Genomic DNA, 6000 nt, shown 5'->3' on the forward strand with positions numbered 1-6000 from the left:
GAAAATTACTTTAGATTCGGATTCTAACTTCTACCAGTCTTAGATAGTATGGCTGCCCTTGCCACCAACTTGGGACTGCTGCTCTCAGTTGCCCTATTACATAATACATAATTAATGCATATCTGTACTTCATAGAGATAAGATATTTGTACTGTTAAAGAGATAAGAACAGATAATGAGGAAGTATGTAAGGGGTAGGATTTCAATAGTGTTAATTAGAAATAAAAAGTAACAAATTATTAATATAATTGATAAAAAGTAAAGATGAAATATATTAAGCACTAGAAATTCTTGATAACAGAGTCCTAACATTACGAAAATTTTTTTGTTGAAAAGAGTGTGATAGAAATAAGAAATATTTTATATTTTTAAAGTGAATAAAATAATTGAATAAATTTTTGTAAGCAGTTAAACATTATTTTAGAAATTTATCAAAATAAAATTTGTGATATTATGATCGTTTTTAAAGATGAATCGACTTCACCATAATAGCCTGCAATTGAAAAAAAAATATTAAAAACTGGATAAATCAATTTTAAGGTTTGACAGTGGAATTATAGTGTTATCATAACGAGTAAAATGTAAATAAAAAATATGAATATTTTTGGGGTCTCCTTTATAATGGTCTGAGGGCCAAAATATTAGAGAAAAATAAAGATAGTGAGAAAAAATGATTAAAAGAAATTTTTGTTTTAATATAAGTATCTTTTTTCGAACAAAAAAAAAACAATAATATAGTTAAACTAATAAAAATAATAAGATAAATTGAAGTCAAGTATTCTATTGAATAAAAGCCAAATTCACTAGAAATAGCCATGTATATTCATCAAATCTTCAAAATGTTTGTCCTATATTTCGCTTCGGTAAAGCAAATTAAAGTATACAATGATTTTGTATATTATAATTTAAATTTATTTACGTAAAATCCTTGATGCTCCTTATTACGTCACATGTAAACTCATTCACAAAGACCTTAACATCCCATTCGTTGCAGATTTGACCCAAAACAGATAAGCGTCTTTTCATTCCAAACTCCTTAACCATCCTAACCCATTAATTCTTAATCTTTCATCCTTAACAATCCCTGATAATCCTCCGAGGCGTCTGAAAAGAAGATGGTCATGGGACCTTCTAATTTAAATTAATGTTTGAAGTACCACCAATGGGTGGTTCCTTCCCAAGATTTTCAAGTGTATATGAAACATACTACATATTTACCTATTGTATTATTTTGTACAGTTGAAAATTACATTAAATAAAAAAAAAAAAAAGTTTATTTGCAATATTAAAATTATGGATATTACCCATCTGTAATCTCGTCTATATTTCCTCTTGGATTTCGCTCTTTCTAGTCATTGTTAAGTCGAAATTCTTAATGTTTTGTTACCTAATCTAAGGCATTCCCTCTTATATCTGTATCAATAAAATCATGACAGCTTCTATAACTAGCCCTTGATCAATTAAAGAGTTAGTTATATGTATTTTATCTACCTTCATCCACACTTAAACTTCAAGTTGTAATAATATTCAGTTGTAGTTTCTGTGTAATATAGAAACTATACAAAATATTGTTTAACCAATTACGCTTAGTGTTATACTACGACGTTCATGTTATCGAATTCCCCAAGCCACCGTAAAGCATAGACTTGCGGTAAGTACAGCCCTACCACAAGACAACTGCTCAGCATGCAGGGCTTGGATATCGTCCTAATTTCACGATTGGACTGCCCTCGAATGTTCTATATCGACTGCCACCGCATGCTTGTGGCTTCCTTCCTCTTACCGCTTTCGGAACACTTAGCCCAAACCATTCCTGAACCGCGCCGTATGATTGTATAAGACTATTCTTTCAATTATATATTCATTTGACTAGATGATCCTAAAATAATTAGATGATAAAAATTTAGTTTTAGGACTTAACCGCTAACAGTGGAGAAAAAGGGATGAGTGTTTGAATCCGATTTTTTTTTTTAAAATTCTCTCATAAATTATGCTGTATAAACCATGGAGCAATGCTATCGTTGCCGTATTGTCACTCTATTAGGATTTTCTTAATAGGTACTTTTAACGACAATGATAGTAACTGTCAACTCAAATGTCACATATATACGCCTTAACAGTAACCTGTACCACCTTACCTACCTCATTGTGATTGTACAGGAAACAGTGTTCTCATAAATTATGTTTCGATTATTTTTGAACATTTAATTGATTCTTTCTAACATTTTTACTTTTTAAAAAATTTAAGATACCTTTTTTCAACTGTTCTTGAACTGTAGTACTAAGACAGCTGTTCTGTACCCGCTTTATTTCCAACTGTCGTCTTATTATCTTTTCGCCACGTGGTTTTCAAGTTTTATTAAAAACTAGTTGACCCGGCAATCCTTCCCTATCGCTAGATTTGAGCAATACATAGATTAAATAAACACAATTAAAAGTTTGATATTAATTATTATTTTGGGTCAAAATAAAATATTCATATACTCTTTATTATTATTATATTTTAGCTTTATAGATTTTAATTTAATAGATTTTTTGTTCAATTTTAAGTTCATTGGATTGCTCTTCAATATATTCAATAACAATCACCTTTATTTTCCTGACCTAAAAAGCTGGGTTTTAATTCCAAATTATTATATCGGTACCACCAAATGAAGTTATTTGACAGCATGTTTCCCAACCAAAGTGGAAGAGGTGCAACGCTAAATTTCTGCAGGTTTTGACCTGCAACATGCAAAAGTACATCCCTCAGATATTAGAAAAAATTAAAAGACATAGTAGATATTTTACCAGGAACATGTGTTATGGAAAAATCTTAGGGGTTTAATATAAATCATAGCCCGTACCTCACAAAAGTGAACAGAATTCTGAACGTAATTTTAAAACCCGGAATAAATTCAATAAACCACATATTTACTAATAATAGTCCAATTTAAACGACTAGATTCTGTTGAGAGTTATACGCAAATTATATTTAATTTTCTACAACTTTTTTCTACTGAATAAATTGAGGATTTTTCAATAGCTTTAAGTATTTTCATTTCAATATTTACAAAATATATAAATCCAAAGCACAAATCTTTGCTTATACTGGTCAGAATTAAATGATTTTAGTTTTATATTGTAGAGAATTTAAATTTCAAATAAGTACCTACTGGCTAATACATAATATGCAAGATTTTTGAGTTATTCGAAGGAGGAACTCGGAAAAATCTTGAGTGGCAGCTCAACTGTTTGGTAGTACACAGCATATCGATTAGTCCGGTACACAATATTAATAGGGATGAGAGAGTATTATTCGAATACACTTTTAGTTATCTTTTTGGACTCACAGAGTTGACAATAACCGGCCAAGGTCTAATAAAAACGATGATGTAGGATTCCTAGTGAGTTCAGAATAATGGTTTCCGCCATGCCCTGAAACAGTTCCTCTCAACACCCAGCCCTCCAAAAAAATTCTTGTTGCAAAAGGGATGGTTCCTCTACTTCCAAACCAAAGCTCTTTCACCGAAAATCGTCTTACGCCTAATTCCTCTGTATACTTTTCTTATAAGCAAGGAATACATGTCTCTGCCTGTATCTGGGCACTCTGAACCTGTTTATTCGTTTCGAATCCCATCGTGGAATCCTCTATTAGCGCTTCTTTTTCAGTAGTACTAAACGCTAGATCAAACCACGCAGAACCCTCTATATCTACACAGTACACCTGGAAACAGGTGTATAAAATAAAAAAATTATTTTTCTTCTCCGGCAGTTCGGATATTTTCGTCTTTATATTATTGTGCCAACGAGTCACATGGAGCATGTAACCTCTTCAGGTATTGGAAATATTTTTTAAACCACTGAGACTCCGAATTTTTGAAACTCATTGCACATCTATACCGTAAGGGTATAGACCATTAATAATTTCAACTATACAGGCTTTTTTGTTATAGCGATACACTGATCAATACGCCAGTATGTAAGATGTTAGACACGCACAGTCCGCTTTTAATGTAATGATTACGCATTTTTTAAAATTAATCTCTAAACATGAGTCCCAGAATTATTTTATCATTATCCTCTGATCCGATGAAAGCTTGTGGAATCAATTTTATCAAAATAGGAATGTCGAAATAAAAAAAATAAATAAAAATAATCAGTAGAAAAAAAAATTTATCTGAAGAAAAAAATTAATATTAAAAGTATTGAAATATTATCTTTAGAATGATAATAATGAAGTATTTTAAGAAAAAATCATCATTTATGTATAAATGTCTATTCAAAAGAAAAGTATAAATTATTAATAATTATATTGTATATATGTACATATAGTTGACCGTAAAAATTGATATATAGGAAGGTATTTGCTATTCGCTAATAAAAAATATAATTATTAATGTATAGGAAGATGGTCAGGGTTGCGGTCAGAGGAGAAACAAAAATAGTTTACAACTATTTATTTTCCTGTATAGGAAGATGGTCAGGGTTGCGGTCAAAGGAGAAACAAAATTTATTCTTATCATTGTACCTTATCTTTGTATTTTTATTCTTATCATTGTATCATTTTGTATCTTTTTAGCCCTGATGAAGCCCTTCAAAGTGGGGCGAAACGTCGGAAAATAAATAGTTGTAAACTATTTTTGTTTCTCCTTTGACCGCAATCCTGACCATCTTCCTATACATTAATAATTATATTTTTTATTAGCAAATAGTTACTAAGGACGAATCTTACAGAACCAATTTTTTTGTAAAGTCTAAAAATAACTAAAAATAACTATACTAATGAAATACTTATTTCTTCTATATTTTAGTTATAGAAAAAAAAATACGCAAACAGTATAGCTAACAATTCATTGAGGTGCTTTATAGTCTCACATCGCTCGTCTTTAAGTACAAAGCTTATATTATAAATAAATAAAATAAAATAATAAAATAAAAATCATTTAACCCTATTTAATTTCTTAGATGTTGGCATGTTGATCTCATTATTTATCTGTAATCTTCGTCATGTGCCTCAGATTTCGTGATTAGGTGGTAGTTTTTTTCGCGATTAACTCTTGCTGACTAATTTTTATTTTTAATCAGTTCTGTGAACTGACGTGGAAAAATACTTCCGTGCTTCAGGTTTAGTGCTCCCATTAATCTATGTCTTATAATTTATAGGTGTCTAGTGTTTAAGTTTAGATGCTTGTTTCGGCAATCTGAAACTACTTACTATATCTCTCTTTCAGTCATGTAATGCTTAAATTTTTTTCTTTTAAGTTTAAACAATATAGTGTAATCAGTAATAGTTTAATTAGTATTTTAAATTTACTTGGACCAGTAATAAATAAAGTAAGGCCAACTTGGGTTTTGTTCATTCATTGGCCTTCTTAATTTTAATTCGAAGAAATGTAGCACTTATTAAAAATGAAATTCACTTAAAAATAAGTACCTGTAATCTCGTATAAATAAAAAAAGTGTTTAATTAGAAGAAGAAGATTTTAAGAGCACCAGTATTACTAATTTATAGATGATTATGCCAATTATCCGTTAACTATCACAATAAAATTTTAAAAATATATACAGGATGTTTCATGATTAAGTGTCCAAACTGAAAATACGAATAAGGATCTTGAAACAAGAAAAAATAAACTATGAAGGTATAGCCGTTAACGCTTTGTTTATGAGATATTCACGTCTGAAGATTTTCATTGTTATGAAAATTAATCTGAGTTCTAACAACTTTATTTGCGATATCTAAACATTAAAATTTATATTAAATATTGTTCAAAGTGAACAAATGAAGTACCCTGGAAAACAGATTCGGCATCTTTCTTCTAAAGTAGCAATTGTCATACGTCTGTCTAGCAATGCGCATATCACTGAACGCATGTTATAAATAAATATGTGGCACTAAGAATGAAACATAAAAATACATGGATGCGTAAATAATTTATTTTTTCAAATCAATTGTGTTGCATTACTTTGGCCATCATAAAATAAATATGTTTTTTAAATATTTTTTCTCGCAAAAAT

At 29.8% G+C, this 6000-nt stretch overlaps 1 long non-coding RNA gene across 1 annotated transcript in view; it reads left to right on the forward strand.

Moving 5' to 3' along the window:
• Positions 1-6000, forward strand: part of LOC112210793 (uncharacterized) — a 72964-nt gene that overhangs the window by 24947 nt on the left and 42017 nt on the right. The window lies entirely within an intron of this gene.

Source organism: Halyomorpha halys, unplaced genomic scaffold (assembly GCF_000696795.3).
Source record: "Halyomorpha halys isolate HHAL.00 unplaced genomic scaffold, Hhal_1.1 Scaffold705.1, whole genome shotgun sequence".
In the NCBI taxonomy this organism is placed as follows: Eukaryota; Metazoa; Arthropoda; class Insecta; order Hemiptera; family Pentatomidae; genus Halyomorpha; species Halyomorpha halys.